Here is a 16,795-nt window from a genome sequence, read left to right as displayed (position 1 = left end):
TTCCTCCCTGTTCTTTGGTCAGAACAGACCACACTATCCAATTGTCCCAACCATTTGTTATTTTACTATCTCCCCATTCTTCTTCCATCCTTACTCTACCATCTGTTGGTTGCAGCATAGTTGTCAAGGTGTCGCCTAGGCGACTAGGCGCCCTTGGCTGGGCCCCTCGCCCAAACGCCTTGACTTTTAGCGATTAGGCACCCGCCTAGGCAACTAAGTGCCTGCCTAGGCAACAAAAATGACAAGGCAGGCGCCTTTTATAATATCATTTATATTGATGTACCTTATTAATGATTTAACGTACGTGTTAATACATTTTATTAAATGCTATATATATAGATATAGATATATATCAATTATATTTTTTTAATGTTTTACTATTGAAATTTAAAAGATCAAAGGGTTTTGAGGAGAGAAAAAGAAAGAAAGAAAGAAAGAAAAGAAAGAGGAAAGAAAGAATAAAATAATAAAGTTCTTTTTTTCTATTCTCTCTCTCTAATTAAATAAAACAAAAAATCCATCCTTGTTTTTTTTTCTATTTTACCCTTTATCTTGAATATTTATCATATAAGGTTAATAACCTTCTTTAGCTGCTAATTAATATGAATTTTCTCTATTAAATACTTATTATAGTAGTATTATTTTCGAAAATAATGAAATTAATATATGTAAAGGATTTTTATCTTTTAGATGTAATGATTTGCCACATTTTTAGAGGAAATTTAATGTTCTTAATAAAGAGAATTGCTATTTTTTCAATTAACATACATGCTGAATGGTATATAAAACTAGGAAACTAGCCAAAAGTCAGTTTTTTAAATTATAAAATTTTTACCACCAAGGCGACTAGGCACCCCAGTGTCACCCAGAATCGCCTAGGCGCATTGAAAACTATGGGTTGCAGTGCAGTCGCACCAATCTCACTCTCTACACTCTAAAGAGATACAATGATCCCCTGTTTCTCTATCGTATACATCTCTCTTTGATAGAGTTGGTGACCAACAAGAACTTCCTTTCCCAGATTACAGCGACAGTTCTCTTTCAATGCCAACGATGGCAACAACTAAACTAGAGTTGATGAGTCCAAATCGCCACAGCAATGGAGAAGGTAGATGAGAGTTTCCGAGCTTTCTTTATTCTTATGTTTTTTCATGAAAGGACCATATTGACCCTCCTTTCACATGTACGAACAAGCACACATATACGAAATTTTAAGGTCTGTCGTCGGGCACACTTTTCTTGGAAATGGATTCTTTTTTGAAGTGAAAATTTTTCACTTCTCAGAATCGGGACATTGGCTCACATTTTCCATTCTGGATTGAATAGATACTAGACAAAAACCGATGTCAAACGCTTTCTTATTCTTTGAAACGTGAGAATCAAAAGAATCACTCTGGAGGAGTGATGCCAAACAGGGCCTAATACTTTATGCAAAGGAAGTGGTTAGGGACTATTAGCTTAGTAGAAGAGGTGAAACAGGTACCGAAGATTTCAAGTGACTTGGAGATAACCCCTTTTGATGCAAGGCATTGTTAACTTTCCCCCTAGTGTGCATAAGTTTGTGCCTATGTCTCGGTTATAACAAAACAAGGTTTGGTAGTAGTGGAGAGATGGTCTCCTTATAACAATGAAAAAAATGGTTGATCCAATGATGAGAACTGAACTATTTATCAAAAAAAAATGATGAGAACTGAACTGAAAATCCTGGGCTTGCCATTTCATCCATGGACAGAGGCGGTGTTCACAAGAATCGCAAAATTATGTGGAGAGACAATGTCTTTTAATGCCTCCAAATTGAGAGCAGTTATTATTTTGACAGGAGACAAACTTGAACCGATTCCATGGTTGTTAGAAGCGTACACAGATGGGGTGGAGTACAAAGCTTGGATTGTGACCTCCATTGAAGCACAGTGGTGGAAGGGAAGGATCCATGGAGGGGAAAATGATGATGTGGCAGAGGAAAACAAGTTTCGTAAATAATGAAACTCCAGAGATTGGGAAAAGAAAAGTTGCAGCTCATGATCATTATATTAAGAGCAAATTGGGGCCCCAGATTCAATTTACAGTTCAAATCCTTTGCCCAGGTGATTGCTTTTGATCCTGGGCAAAGAAAGTTTGCTTCAGAGTATCAACTTTTGAGAGGCAGGGAGGCAGATGGCAGTCAATAGGTGCCAGAGAGAGAAATTACAATTAATCAAGATGGAAATCAGACTGTTTGGCCTAATCCGAGAGGAGCGAATGCAGTCACATGGAGCTTTAAATGAGCATGTGAATTCAAGTAAAGGAGAAAGAACTGGTGGGCTGATTATGAACCCTTCAATAGGGCCTGACCCAGTCGAAATAAAGAAGTAGGCTGGAGTCATGTGACCACTTTAGTGGCCATGTGACTAGGGGCTTTAATTGAGCATTGGTAGATAATTCCAACACTTTATCATCATTCCAAAGGAAAGTCTCATTGTCAAAGACAGAGTACAGCGGCAGTGGAAGATGTGTGTGTGCTTGGAAACCATGGCTATTTTATTACTCCATAACCCAGAGATGGCTAATCCGAGCCATCCGAGATATGATTGTGGAAAGGAAAAGGATGAAGACTTCGATTCAGACTATGTCAGCCTGGGAGAGGAGAATATGGGCAATGAAGCTTCTTCTTTCAAGGAATCCAGCATAGGAAGTGTGGAGAGTAAACGCAAAGCTAATGTTGTGGTTGAAAATGAAGCCAGTCTAACTTGATTGAAGATGAAAGTAGTGAGACACAAAAAGAGACTTCGGCCAAGTCAAATCAGGACTTGGGAAAAGGGAATGCTCTCTCAGGTGAGGATAAGCCTGGAATGGAAGGGAGGGGAGAACCAATTGTAGACAAGCATCTTTTACAAGGTTTTAATGCCAAATGTAATCTCAACTCACAGTTGCATGGCAAGAATACATGTCCCCTTCCCCTCGCTAAAAGTCCAGGAGTTTATTCTAAGGATTTAACCCCCAACAATAGCCCTTGTCTTGGCAACCAGGATCAACATCTTCTACTTGTTTGTTCTCTTCCCTCCCAAGGTAAATCGTGTTGTACAGTTTTTGTTGTTACAAATGATTTTTCTAGTCCATGTGCTGCTTTGTCCAAAGGTGAGGCCAGCCCTCCTCAAAAATCTGCCAATGCTAGTGAATTGTCTAAAGAAACAGTGGTGATTGGTTATGTAGAAGAAAAGGAGGATGATAAGGACGAAGGGGGAAGAATATGGGAGATTATAATGGACATTTTTAGGATCCTAGTAAAGGAGGAATTGGGGGTAGAGCGGCTTGAGGATGAGGAGGGTGATATTCCAAATCCTAGGCTAGCAGAGGAATTAAAGGAGATTGGGGGAAGGGCAGGAATCAGAATAGGTTTAAGGAAGAGTAAAAAGAAGGGGAGGAGTAAAACGGGATGAACCAGGACAAACCATATGAACCAAGTACAATGACAATAGGGTCAAACAAGAAAAGAAAAAAGAAAGAAATTGAGTGAGGTGGAGAGGCTTAGGTCTGAAGTGGACTACAACAAAGGGAATGTGGGAAGAAAGGAAATAAAGAAGGAAAGAACAAACTTGCAAAGGGTCAACTCTAAGTCGTTCTACATGAAGATAATAAGGTGGAACACGAGGGGTTTGGGAATTCAAGAAAAAGGAGAAACATCATAGACTTATTGAGAATAGAGAAGCCAGACATGGTGATGATTAAAGAATCTAAATTGTCTGAAGTGGATAGAAGATGGGCAAGGAGTATCTGGGCTTCCAGAGGAATACGCAAGGCTTTTTCACAATCTTGGGCTCTTCAGGAGGAATTATCATGTTTTGGAGAAATGAGGACACGGAATGCCTGGAGGAAATGATTGGACAATTCACAGTTTCAGTCAAATTAAAGAGAAAAGAAGATGGTTTAGGTTGGGTTTTGACCAATGTGTATGGATCCAATTCTTATAGGGAGAGGGAGGGCATGGAGGAATTAGTAACAATTAGAGGCCTTTGGGAGGGTCCGTGGTGTTTAGGAGATCACTTTAATGTGATCAAGATCATACATGAAACAAACAACCCTAGCCATAGAATTACCTCCAGTATGAGAAAATTCAATCAATTTGTGGATTCTAATGAACTAAGGGAACTGCCTTTGTTACAAGCTAATTTAACATGGTCAAACTTTCAAGAGGCACTCATTTGTTGCAAACTGGATAACTTACTTTTCTCTTCAGATTGGGAGGAAGGTTGGAGGGGGTTGGTAGCTGGAGCCTTACCAAGAACTACTTCGGATCACTATCCAATTAGGTTGTCTCAAGAAAGAGTGGGAGGAGGCCCTTGTCCTTTTAGATTCAAAAATATATGGCTATTTCACCTCAAATTCAATGTAAAATTAAAAGAATGGGTGGAAGGAAGATCAAGTGGAGTTCAGGTGAAAAGGGTATAGATTTTATAAGAAACATAAAAGGCTGAAAGTTAGGATTAAGGAGTAGAACAAAGAGGTCTTTGGGAGAGGAAAGAAAGGATTGAATTGCGCATAGGATAAGGGTTTTAGATGGGTTTGAAGGGGAAAGAGGACTACGAGTGGAAGAAAGAGAAGAGAGATAGAGGCTAAAACAAGAATTAGAAGAGATCTTGAGGAAGAGGAGATTAGTTGGACAGAAATTCAAGTGCAAGTGGTTAAGGGAAGGTGATGGTAATACAAGTTTCTTCCACTTCATAGCAAATGGTAGAAAAAGAAGAAATATTATCTCCCATAGAATGGAATGGACAAGTCTTAACCAGGGAAAGGATATAGCACAAGCTTTTGTGGACCATTTCAAAGGCATCTTTGTTAGCCTAGGTAGGGTAAGAGAAAGGTTAGAAAATTTTGAGTGGAAAAGAGGTCCTAGGGTGTTGATGGAGGAGTTGGAGAAATACTTTTAAGTCCAACAGGTGAAAGAAGCAATTTTTTCTATGGAGAGATCTAAAGCTCTAGGTCCAGATGGCTTCATGATGGCTTTTTATCAAGATTGTTGGGAGATTATTCGTGATGATCTTAGAGGTTTTTTGCTGAATTCTTTGAAAGGAGAAAATTTAACTTGGGTGCAAATGCAACTTTTATCACTTTGATCCCCAAAGAAGGCGAATGCAAACCAACCAAAGGACTTCAGACCAAAAGCCTAGTGGGAAGCTTGTATAAAATAATCTCTAAGATGTAGGCTGAGAGGATCAAAAGAGTTCTTCCTCCCTTGATTTCTCCAAATCAAGGTGCTTTTGTTTTTGGGAGACAAATAATTGATCAAATCCTTTTTTCCAATGAATGTATGGACTACAAGAAGAGAAGAAAAGAAAAAGCATTGGTTTGTAAATTGGACTTAGAGAAAGCTTATGACATGGTGGACTAGGGCTTCTTACTAGACATGTTGAAATCTAGGGGTTTTGGAGACAGATGGTGCAAGTGGGTTAAAGGTTGTATTTCCTCCTATCACGACTCCATTCTAGTTAATGGAGTAGCTAGGGATATTTTTTCCGGCTAAAAGGGGTCTTCATCAGAGAGATCCTCTGACCCCTTTTCTATTCACTTTAGTAGTGGATATTCTAAGTGAGTTGATTTTAAGGGTTGACTATAAAACTCTAACTAGAGGTCGGAGAGTTGGGAGAAATGAAGTGATGGTGACACATTAACAACTTGTGGATGACCTTGTTTTTTATGAAGGGGAGAGAGAGGAATTAATTAATTTGACTTTTTAAGAGGATCGTAACTCGCTTTGAAAGGGTCCCTAATCTCAAGGTAAATTGGGGCAAGAGTTGTGTAGCTAGAATAAATAAAGAGGAGGTAGAGATGGAAAACCTTGCTAGCTTGTTGGGTTGAGAGGTAAAAATTGGACATTACAGTATTTGGGATTACCGTTGGGAGGAACCCAAACTCTAAAAACTTTTGCTACCCGGCATAGTTTTCAAGGCGCCAAGGCTAGGCTAGGCAACTGGGGGGCACCTAGGCATCGCCTAGGTGATGGATTTTTTATGTTAAAAACATAGATAGATCCTAGGGTAGTTCTCTAGGTACCATAACCATATTTCTTTAGTAATTATTCATGATTTTCATATGAAAAGTATAAATTTCATATTTAAGTATAGAAAATCAACATATTCATGAGAAGAAAAGGAAGAAGGAAAATAAAATTCAAAAATTATAGGGGCTGAACCCTTATTTTTGTTAAAAGAAAAGAAGAAAATAAAAAGTATTGGTAGTAGTAGTAGTAGAAGAAGAATATATGGAAGGGGAAAATGTGCTGATTAGATAAAATTTTTAGTTCTTCCTTACTTATTGGTTTAGGTTTTTAAGTCTTTGAGGGTTCAATGCAGCATTTAGCAATGTTTGTGTTGATTAAACCCTAATAAATAAGAAAATAATAAAAAGGAATTAGTATATAAACACACAAAATGATTATTTAATTTTAATGTCTATTTTATAATTATAATATCAAAAAAGAATGAACAAAAAAGTTTTTTTATGGTAGGAAGTAGAAAACTGTTAGGCGATTAGGCGAGGCGAGCCTCAAAGGTCACCTTGTCGCCTAGGCGTCGCCTTCACAACTATGCTACCCAGTTCTAGAAAGATTCTCAAAAAGGCTTGTAGGGTGGAAGAGAAAATTCATTTCTTTAGGGGGAAGAATAACCTTAATAGTCAACCATGACTAACCTACCAGTTTACTTCTTATCTACTGCAAAATCCTTGTAAAAGTAATAAATCAACTGAAGAAATTAATGAGGGATTTCCTGTGGGAACCAAGGAACGCAAAGAAGGATCACTTGGTAAAATGGGAGGTGGTGTCTAGAAGTAGGGATAGTGGAGGCCTAGGTATAGGGAATCTCAAACTTAGAAACCTAGTGTTGTTGGGAAATGGTTGTGGAGATTGCCTTTGGAACAAGACAAACTGTGGCATAAAGTAATTGTGAGTATTCACAGCATGGTAGATAATGGGTGGGATGTTGGTCTTATTCCTAGGGCATCGCAGTCCTCTCCTTTGAAAGCAATCTATGGTATCTTGCCTTCCATAAATAAGGTATAATACTTGTGTAGATAATAAAGTGCTCTTTTGGGAAGACACTTGGCTTGGGGATACCTCCCTTAAAGATAGATTTCCAACTCTTTATTCCCTCTTCTAAAATAAAGGAAGAGTAATATCCTCTATCTATAGGAATGATAATTCTTGAGACTTGGATTTGAGAAGAAAATTGGGTCTGAAATGGGGATGGTGGATGATCTTACATCTCTTCTCAGTTCTGTGTTTCTAGATCACTCTTGTTTGCACAACAGGATTTGGTCAGTGCCCCCTTTGGTTTCCTTGTTCCTCCTTTTTCACTGCTCTTCTTCAGTCTTCTAATTTGGAAAATCCTTTTCCAACGAAGGAAGTCTAGTGTAACCTTGTATCCCCAAAAATAAGGGCTTTTTGTTGGGAGGCAATGCTCCAGAAAATCAACACTTTGGACAAGCTTCAAAAAAGAAGGCCAAATTGCTTCATGTCACCTCATGTTTGTAGCTTTATGCATGGGCTGTGGTGAGACAACAAGACACCTATTATTATCTTATTATTTTGCTTCTTTTGTTTGGAATTGGTTCTCGGCTCTCTTTGGTTGTAGGTGGACTCCTCCCCCAGATGTGGCAAGCTTTTTTGGGAAGAAAGAAGTAATAGAATTTTCCAAGAGATTGAAGGATCTAAGGAGCAAGTAGTTGATTGCATAACTATCAAGGTCGTAGTCGCACATTGGTTGAAATCAACAGAGCTTTTTTTTTCTTTTTGATCAATAATCAACAGAGCTATTCAAAGACTACTCAGTTGTAGACATCTCTAGAGGATGGTCTGTAGTGCCAAATTCTACAAGTACAAAGAATGTGATCTGGGAACAACGGATTCTTTCAATACAACAAAGGGTGAAGTTTAACTTTGATGGAAGCACCTTAGTTAACCGAAGTCCCTCTGAAGTTAGGGGAGTGTTAAAAGATGAGGGTAGATTGATTGCACTATATCTAGGACCAATAGGCCTGAGTGATTCACTAAGAGATGAGATCTTGGCTCTACTTCAAGGCTTGAGACTAGCTAACCAATGGGGACTTCACAATCTTGAGGTTGAAGGAAACTCTAAACTACAAATAGGCTGGCTGCAAACAAACAATTTGGGTATTTGCATATATAGGCAGCAAATGAGGGAAATTTCTTGCCTAGCTAGGGAAGCTTGGGCAACTTTCAAATGGACAAAGAAGTCTGCTAATGAGCTGACACCTTGGCAAAGCAGGGAACCCTTAGGAACACAACTTATTTTGGGCTTTGGTGTAACCCTTGAGAAAAAATGGATCAGATAGGAAAACACAAGCACCAGATAAACTAAAACTGAATTTTGATGAGTGTTCTTTTGATAAGCCGAGGAGAGTGTTCAGAAATCATCAAGGAGTAGTAGCGGCACTATCAGGACCAATCAGCTTTGGGAACTTAATTCAGGCTGACGCATTGGCTCTCCTACAAGGTTTGAAACTGGCTGAGCAGATTGGAGTAACAAAACTGGAAATTGAAGGAGATTCACTCCTGGTCATATCTTGGGCTAAGAAAATCAGTTCAGCACCTTGGAAGCTCAGATTTGTCTTTAGGGATTGACCTACTTGCAAAGAGGTTTAATTCAGGTTTCAGATGGGTAAAAAGGGAAAGCAAATGGATTGGCAGATGTTCTAGCAGCACAAGGAGAAGACAGATTTACTTCATTCTGGACAAAACTGTACTGTCTTGTAACCTGGGTCACTACAATGCTGAAATTTTAAACTCTTGTACTTTAATCACTAATTAATGAATTAATAAATGTTTTATTTGCTGATCAAAAAAAAACATAATCCCCAAGAAGAATTCAAAGAAGAAACAAGAACTGTATACAAGGACCAAAAGAACCAATGGTGGGAAAAAACAAGAGAATTGTGAACTGGTACCTCAATAAACTCTAGATCTTCTCCAAACCAAAATCAAACCTCCAGATTTATCCATTCTAGTCCAAACTCCAAAGATGCCAAAGTACAAATACTAAAAGTCCTCCAAACCTCTAAGGAAAATCTCTCTGGTTATCTTTGGATTATTAGCAATCCTTCAAGAACTCCTATTGATTGACAGCTAACCTTCAATACCTCTTTTAGAACCAAATGATTGATGTTGCAATGATCAGTTTATTCAATACTCCATGCAGCTTGCTAACCCTTAAGCCTATATGAGTTTCTCCTAGGAAATAGGGAAATCTACCAATATCAATTGCTTTGATACCAACTTGTTTAATAAGCAAATATAAAACTTCTTTTAATTGATGCGAAAATTGAGATAAATAGCAGTAGAAGGGAAGAAGGAAGGAAGAAGATGAAAAGAGGAAGTGGAGAACCACTCCAAATCATGGGTGTTTCAGTGCATCCCATATCATTTATGCTAAGTTACTAACTAATACAGAAGCATGGGAAGATTACATTCATACCCATGCCATGATTAGTGGCAGCAACAAAGAATTAAAAATAGATCATAGGCTAGGAGTGATCAAGGGCCAGGTCAGGCTTAGCACCTGTTTTAAGGGCTATAGCCTGGGCACTGGTTCTGAGTCTACGACCTTTATTTATAAATAAATATATACAACATTTTATATTATATGTTATACAATATATGTATAAAATTTATTTTATACATTATATAATATAAAATATTATATATAATATGCAAGGATTAAAATATTGATACGATACGGCCCATATTGGGCATATTGTATCAGTGTCTGTGTATCCAAATACACTTGGATACACCGATACACAAATATTTTGAAAACTTTAAAAGGTCTCAAACCTCTTATGAGACCCTCTCATTAGTCATACTATAAAATAAAGAAAACACAAAAAATAAAAAAAGAATATTGTCAGTATCAATATGCACTGATACCCAAACATGAGCACCGTATCAGTGTGTATCAATATTTTAATCCTTGATAATATGTACAACAGATGTCAAATTATAATATTTAGGATCATTTACTAGATACCCCCTTATAGTTTCGTGTATTTACTAATACCTACTTTAGTTTGCGTATTACTAAGACACGCCCTCTACGTTGCAACTGCTTTACTTGATCCCCCTACTGTCAACAGCCATTTGTATCTATCTGTCTTGGTATGGCTTTTATTCCAAAATACCCCTAGCAAAAGCCATGGCTCCAGCATCTGTTCTAATGGGTCTCTTTTCTTTCCAATGGCAACATGTCAAAAGTCTAATGGGTCCCTATTACTTATTACTGGTTTTCTGTCATGTCAAATCCACATGGCCACTGAAAGAATAGGGGACCCATTACAATCGATGCTAGACCCATGGCTCTTGTTATGGGTATTTTCAGAATTAAAAAAAAAAAGCATGCTCAAAACGGATATACAAACAGTTTGTAGTGGTAGGTGGATTAAGTAAAATGGTTGCCAGGTAGAAGGGGGTGTCTTAGTAATATGCAAACTAAAGGGTAGGTCTTACCGTCTTAGTGGATACGCAAAACTATAAGGTGTCTTAGCAAATAACCCTAGGGGTTTCAGCTCACAGTCAAAACCAAGCTTCAAGCCATGCTTGAGCCCAATATATAGGCTCATTTGCTAATCGAGCCAACGCAGATCATGAAGTCCACGAGACTAATCAAGCTTATATTATATGTAATTTTTTATTTTTTATATATGTATAATTTTTAATGTTTTACATGTATAATAAGAAATTATTTTTATACGTATAGTTTATACATGTATAATAAGAAATGATTTTTATAAATATAACATATATAAAAATATATAAATATGTGTGGGCCAGGCCTAAAATATTGGGCCTAGGCCGAGCCAGGATTAACACAAAACCGAAAGCCAAAGCCCAGAAATTTCCATGTTGGGCTGAAAATGATCACCCCTACCATAAGCTCAATAGAGAGATATAAAATCAACTAATGAGCAGCCAGCAAGCTTGTGGAGGAGGGTGATCTTGGCTAAATTTGGATAAGGGAACATGGATTGGGACCTAGGTGAAGTGGATTCCTCTTATGGATATCCGGTGTGAAAGGGTGTGGAGAAATCATACCAACAGTTCAGCAGGGGCATAAAATATGAGGTTGGAAATGACCAAAAGGTTAAGTTCTGGAATAACAAATAGTGTGATGCCATGCCTCTCATGGAGTCTTTACCTTTACTCTTTGAGATAGCTCAAAACAAGAAAGCAAAGGTGGCGGAAAATTTTATGGTTCATAATACTAAAGTCGTGTGGAATCCTCAATTCCATAGAAGCTCAAATGATTGGGAGGTGACTGAGACTCCTTTGTTGGACTTCCAAGGTCAAGAAAAACTGGGATAGAGAGGACAGAAGGTCATCCACTCCCTCCCTTGCTTCTCTTTCTCTTTCTAATGAATTTCATCTTTCAAAAAGAAAGCACCAAGAAACTACTTCAAAAGTCCCATGCCCATGAACAGCCTAAAACAAAAGATTACAAGACAAAATTATCATTCTAAGCAATGATTGAACTTGAAAATAAGAATGGACTGCTGAGATGCCCAGTTTACTATCATCCTTCCAACTTTCCCACAGATCTTCTCAATGTGCATGGATTTGCCTTCTCAGAAAAACCCTTTTACAATAAACTAACAAGAGCTAAAGAAACAAATTTTCCAAAGTTGTAGAATTTGGTGGGTCTTTTTCATGTGGATTACTGTGTTGGCAGAAATCTGAGAAAGGGCAACCTACTAAAGAGGGGAACAGAACATGCAATGACAAGATATGAAGTAGAAAGAAACCAGCTATTTTGGGGAAGTTTAAACCTAGGGGGGGAGAATCACATCCGTATATCTGATTTTAAAGGATAAAGGAACAGTGCTGAATTGATTAGGGGTGCTTGGTACAAATCGTTCTACATAAAAATTTTTTACCTGATGAATAAATAAAAAAACAAGAGTAGAACTACAAATCACATGCTGTGTGCTTTGTCTTAGGAGCGTGGAATCAGTAAATCGTCTGCTGCCACACTGATTTTTCTTGTTTTTTTATCAATAGACTGATTTTTCTTATTAGATTTGGATGAAAGTGTTAAACCCTTTTGCAGTAAATGGTGAAGGATTTTCTGGTTGCTGATACCTAGATGGTTTGAGAAAAGAGGACAGAGTGAAACACAAGTGGTCTCTGTGGCTGTTTTTTGGGCAATCAGGGGTGAAAGAAATGCTAGAGTGTTTGAAAGCAAGGCAAGCTCATAGGAGGAGATACTGAAAACGATAGTGGGAATTCTTTTTTTCATTTGATAATAAAAGAATTTTTTTATTAAAAGAAAAAAAAAAAGAGAGAGAATAGAAAGGAAGGTGACCAGCAGCCACCCAAGAGAAGAAACAAACTTCACCTCCAGAACCAGCCCCAACCCCGAAACAACCAAACAACAAATACCAACAATAACAACCAATTCCCACTAAAATTGAACAAAGAGACACAGAACACCTGTTATGGGCCCGGGAATAGGATCTCGTCACGGGTCGGTCCACGGGGAAAAGCTCCTGTTTTCCCTTGTTCCTCCCCTTCCTAGCTGAACCTATCTTGGCGTCGTAGAGAGTGATTTGACCAAGAAATCACCGAACTCTCCTTTTACTCTCTTTCTTGATTGGAAAGTTGATATCCTCATTCAATAATGGGGTCTCCTTAAATAGGAGATTATAAGAGTCCTAATCAAAGGGAGTCTCCTTGCTGAATAGGGAGACTTCCATTTCTATCTTGCTAAGGATAAGATAAGCTAATCCTAATCTGATAAGCTACTAACAAGATAAGCTAATCCTAATCTGATAAGCTACTAACAAGATAAGATAAGAGCAATAGAATAAGATAAGAACAAGCAAGATGATCTAATCTAATCTAGATAAGGTTGTTGTTGCCGAACTGGGTAGGATGAGAATCATTGAATCACTGTTGCTGCTGGCGGTGGGTCAGGTGCCTGTTGCTGCCGGTGGCGACGGTACGTCTTCCCGAGGAATGCATCCATAACATTACTCCCCTCCAGGACTATGAACTTGTCCTCAAGCTCGAACTCTGGATATGTGGCGTGGAACTCTGCCAATGGGAGCCATGTGGCTTCGGCCGATGGTAAATTACACCATTCTACCAAGACTTCAACAGCAACACCAACAAAGAGCTTAGCTGACTGATGGGGAAGCTCAGTACCAGTATCATCAGGAAACAAGTTGCATAAGATGTTGTTCTGAGGTCCTTCTTGAGAGCCATCAATCCCAACACATACAACATTCAACTTCAATAAGTATTCAAACCTCAGAGTAACCAGTTTTGCAAGCTTTGGATTTGAAACCTCATCATCATGTATATGAAGGATGATTTTAAGAGGATGAGATCGATAGATTCCTGATTGGTCAAGGTTTTCTTTTCCAGTAACCTTCTTTGGCCGCTTTCTCCTTCTTTGGCCCTCCTAGCGCCAGCAATTGTGAGTAAATCACATAGAGTGGAGGTGGCAGTAATTCTGCTAAATTATGCTGCTTTAATTTCTTTGTATGCAGAACCCCTAGTTGGTGTTGGACAGGCAAGGATGCTTTCTTCAGAGATTTCGAGAGACTTGAAAGGAACTTCTTTCGATGTGCAATGGTCTCCATAAGGCTTTTCTTGTGTTGCTCCAGTTTCTCATGAAGTTTGCAGAGTTCTTTTCATCGGAAAAGCTCAAAATTAAGCCCCCTTAGCATCAGGTCATGTGCACTGTCTTTTGATAGTACAGATCCTTTAATATCTTGAGGGGCTGAATTGAAAAACTCTTCCTCAGGCACAAGTTCAATATCCGGATACTTTGACTTGAAATCTTTGCGCACCTTTATGGCTTTCACAAAATGAATTTTCTCATACATCAATTGTGGAGCTGCAATGTAGTGAAATCTACTGGTGCCTTAGCACGTTCTGTTTCTGCTTTAACACAATCCTCTTCTAGCAATATAGAACGATTTACCTTATCCCGGTCATCTGTCCGTTGATTCCAAAAAAATTGCTCATAGCGATACAGCCAGCATAAGGGGTCTCCGTTGCCGTTGTACGACGGGGATTCCAGCCTGCTGTACTTGGGGATGACTGCGGCTACCGGGGCGACGACCTGCTATTCGCCGGACGACTCCGTCAAGTCTGGTCGGCGGCTGTTTGTGGTTACAGCCCCTTCTGGATTCCTCTCCTTGTTAGAGAAATACGATTCCAACAAGCGCCGCAGCTCCCGGACATCGTCTTTGACCTCACGAACCTCCACGCTGGTTTCCACGAGCCTATGCTCCAGTTCGTGGACCCTGGATGATAGCTGCTCCAGATCTCCCATGACGGGAGGCTCTGATACCAAGTTGTTATGGGCCCAGGAATAGGATCTCGTCACGGGTCGGTCCACGGGGAAAAGCTCCTGTTTTCCCTTGTTCCTCCCCTTCCTAGCTGAACCTATCTTGGCGTCCTAGAGGGTGATTTGTCCAAGAGATCACCGAACTCTCCTTTTACTCTCTTTCTTGACTGAAAATTTGATATCCTCATTCAATAATGGGGTCTCCTTAAATAGGAGATTACAAGAGTCCTAATCAAAGGGAGTCTCCTTGCTGAATAGGGAGACTTCGAGTTCTATCTTGCTAAGGATAAGATAAGCTAATCCTAATCTAATAAGCTACTAACAAGATAAGCTAATCCTAATCTGATAAGCTACTAACAAGATAAGATAAGAGCAATAGAATAAGACAAGAACAATAAGATAAGAACAAGCAAGATGATCTAATCTAATCTAGATAAGGCTACTGTTGCCGAACTGGGTAGGATGAGAATCATTGAATCACTGCTGCTGCTGGCGGTGGGTCAGGTGCCTATTGCTGCTGGCGGTGGGTCAGGTGCCTATTGCTGCCGGTGGCGACGATACGCCTTCCCGAGGAATGCGTCCATAACAACACCCTACAATGAAAAAATAAATAAATAAATGAGCAAACTCTTTGGCAACTTAAATAGGGATCTCTTTACTTCTCCTGCAGGTTTCCTTCCACTTCTTACAGTGTTAGTCTTTTTCTTCAGATCCCTCCAAGCCCTTTAATCTTCATTGATTCTTTCTAATTACAATACCACATTTCTCTCAAAGAACTGATCTGGTTCCAACTCTACCTCTCCTCTATGACCAATCCCATCTCTTTCAAATAAACTAAGCATTTTAATATCAAAGTCCGACTTTGAGTTGAAACCAAACTCTTTGAAATCCAAATTAGAGTTTCCATTATCTTCCAAAAGCATTGGAAATCTTTCATCTAAATTTTTAACATTTTCCTAGCAACTCAAGGTTTCAATCAATCAATTCAATGGTCAAAATAGAAAAACAAAGATAATGAAGATAAATTTTATTTTTTTATTAATATTTAGTAAAAGTAAGTCAACCATGGTCAAATTCCATCCTGATTGACATCCCCATCTAAAGTTGGAAAATATTCGCATACCTCCATACAAATAAACAAAAAATTGAAAATCAGCATTGAGACATTACAAAGCAATTCCATTTGTTATGTTACCAACAGCTAATTCATCTTTCTTGAAAATAGCTTAACGTTTAAACTCATAAATATTTGGACTCCCCATCTTATAACAAATCATAATATTCAGGATTAATTTTTTTCAAGATGATTTTCAACTAATGAACAAAGGTTGTTTCCTTTAAATCGCATATCATATTTCATACTAAAGACTCTTGCATTGATAAATAATAGAAGGAATCCCCTCAGTAGAATCAAGTACATAATTGTAAAATTCATGTTTAGAGATGAATTTCAGTGTCTCAAAAAATTCTTTGAGTAAAGGGAGAAAAAATAAAACAGGTGTTTCCCACAAATCACATGTCATATTTCAAACTAAAAGCCTCTTGTATGCATAAACAATAGCAGGAATTCTCTGAGCCGAATCAAGTACATGTACATACTTGCAAAATTCATGTTTATATATGAATAGAGTGTAACAAAATTCTTTATCCATTTATTCCCCAAAGACAACATTAAGGAACGTGATTGAACAATCAAAAAGCTCGCGATCTCTTAGTTACCTCAAGGATCCGACAATTTCCATAATTTAATCTCTGTCAAGTCCCTTCACTCGTGCCGCTCATGCCCATGAATCAAGGGTTGAAATAAAATAAATAAAAAAATAGGTGTCCTGCTTGTCCTTAATAAAAAAAAAAAAAATTGAAAAGCTCCTAGCTTCCCTGCTTATCCTGTGGTGCAGTCTCTTTTTTCGATTCCTCAGAATCAGCTTTTCGCTCGAATTCCCTCGAAGAAGCTTCGCGCTCCAATTCTTTCGTTGCCTCTTCTTCTGCCGCCTTCTCTGCCCGAAGTATCGGCTCATAATAATCGGAGTGTGCCTCCATGCACTTCTTCAACAACCCCGTCACCTCGAAACACTTCTCGACGATATCTTCTTTGTTCTTCTCTGCATCTTCAATGCACTTCTCCCAAGCAATGAATGCGTCCTTACATCCACCTCCCTTCATAAATAAGCAGAAACCACACTCCCCCTCTTCCTCATCTCCATCTCCTCCCCCTTCATCGACCTCTTCACTTCTTGACACGTCTCGCTGCTCTGAAACCTCGGGATTTTCATACCCATCGTTTTTCCTCTCCATTGAAGGGGTTGAGGTTTCCATTTGTGTTTGTGATTCTAGGGCGTTGGTTTCAGGAGGTGAGGAAGGGTTTGAAGTTGCAGGTGTAGAAATTTCTACGGTTTCAATTGAAGAAGAAGAAGACATTGAAGAAGAAGAGGTGGGGTTTTCAGGAATTTTAGGGT

At 38.7% G+C, this 16,795-nt stretch overlaps 1 long non-coding RNA gene across 1 annotated transcript in view; it reads right to left on the bottom strand.

Annotated features, from left to right (window-relative positions):
• The window catches only part of LOC148791673 (uncharacterized), a 41,669-nt gene extending 25,457 nt beyond the window's left edge, over positions 1–16,212 (bottom strand). Inside the window, exon 1 of the long non-coding RNA XR_016076700.1 lies at positions 16,059–16,212. This is a non-coding gene — a long non-coding RNA (uncharacterized LOC148791673). The remainder of the gene's footprint in view (positions 1–16,058) is intronic.
• Positions 16,213–16,795: the final 583 nt, after the last annotated feature.

This window comes from Nelumbo nucifera, chromosome 5 (assembly GCF_055504915.1).
Source record: "Nelumbo nucifera cultivar China Antique chromosome 5, China Antique-T2T, whole genome shotgun sequence".
Taxonomy (NCBI): domain Eukaryota; kingdom Viridiplantae; phylum Streptophyta; class Magnoliopsida; order Proteales; family Nelumbonaceae; genus Nelumbo; species Nelumbo nucifera.
This window is presented reverse-complemented; position numbering and strand designations above follow the sequence as displayed.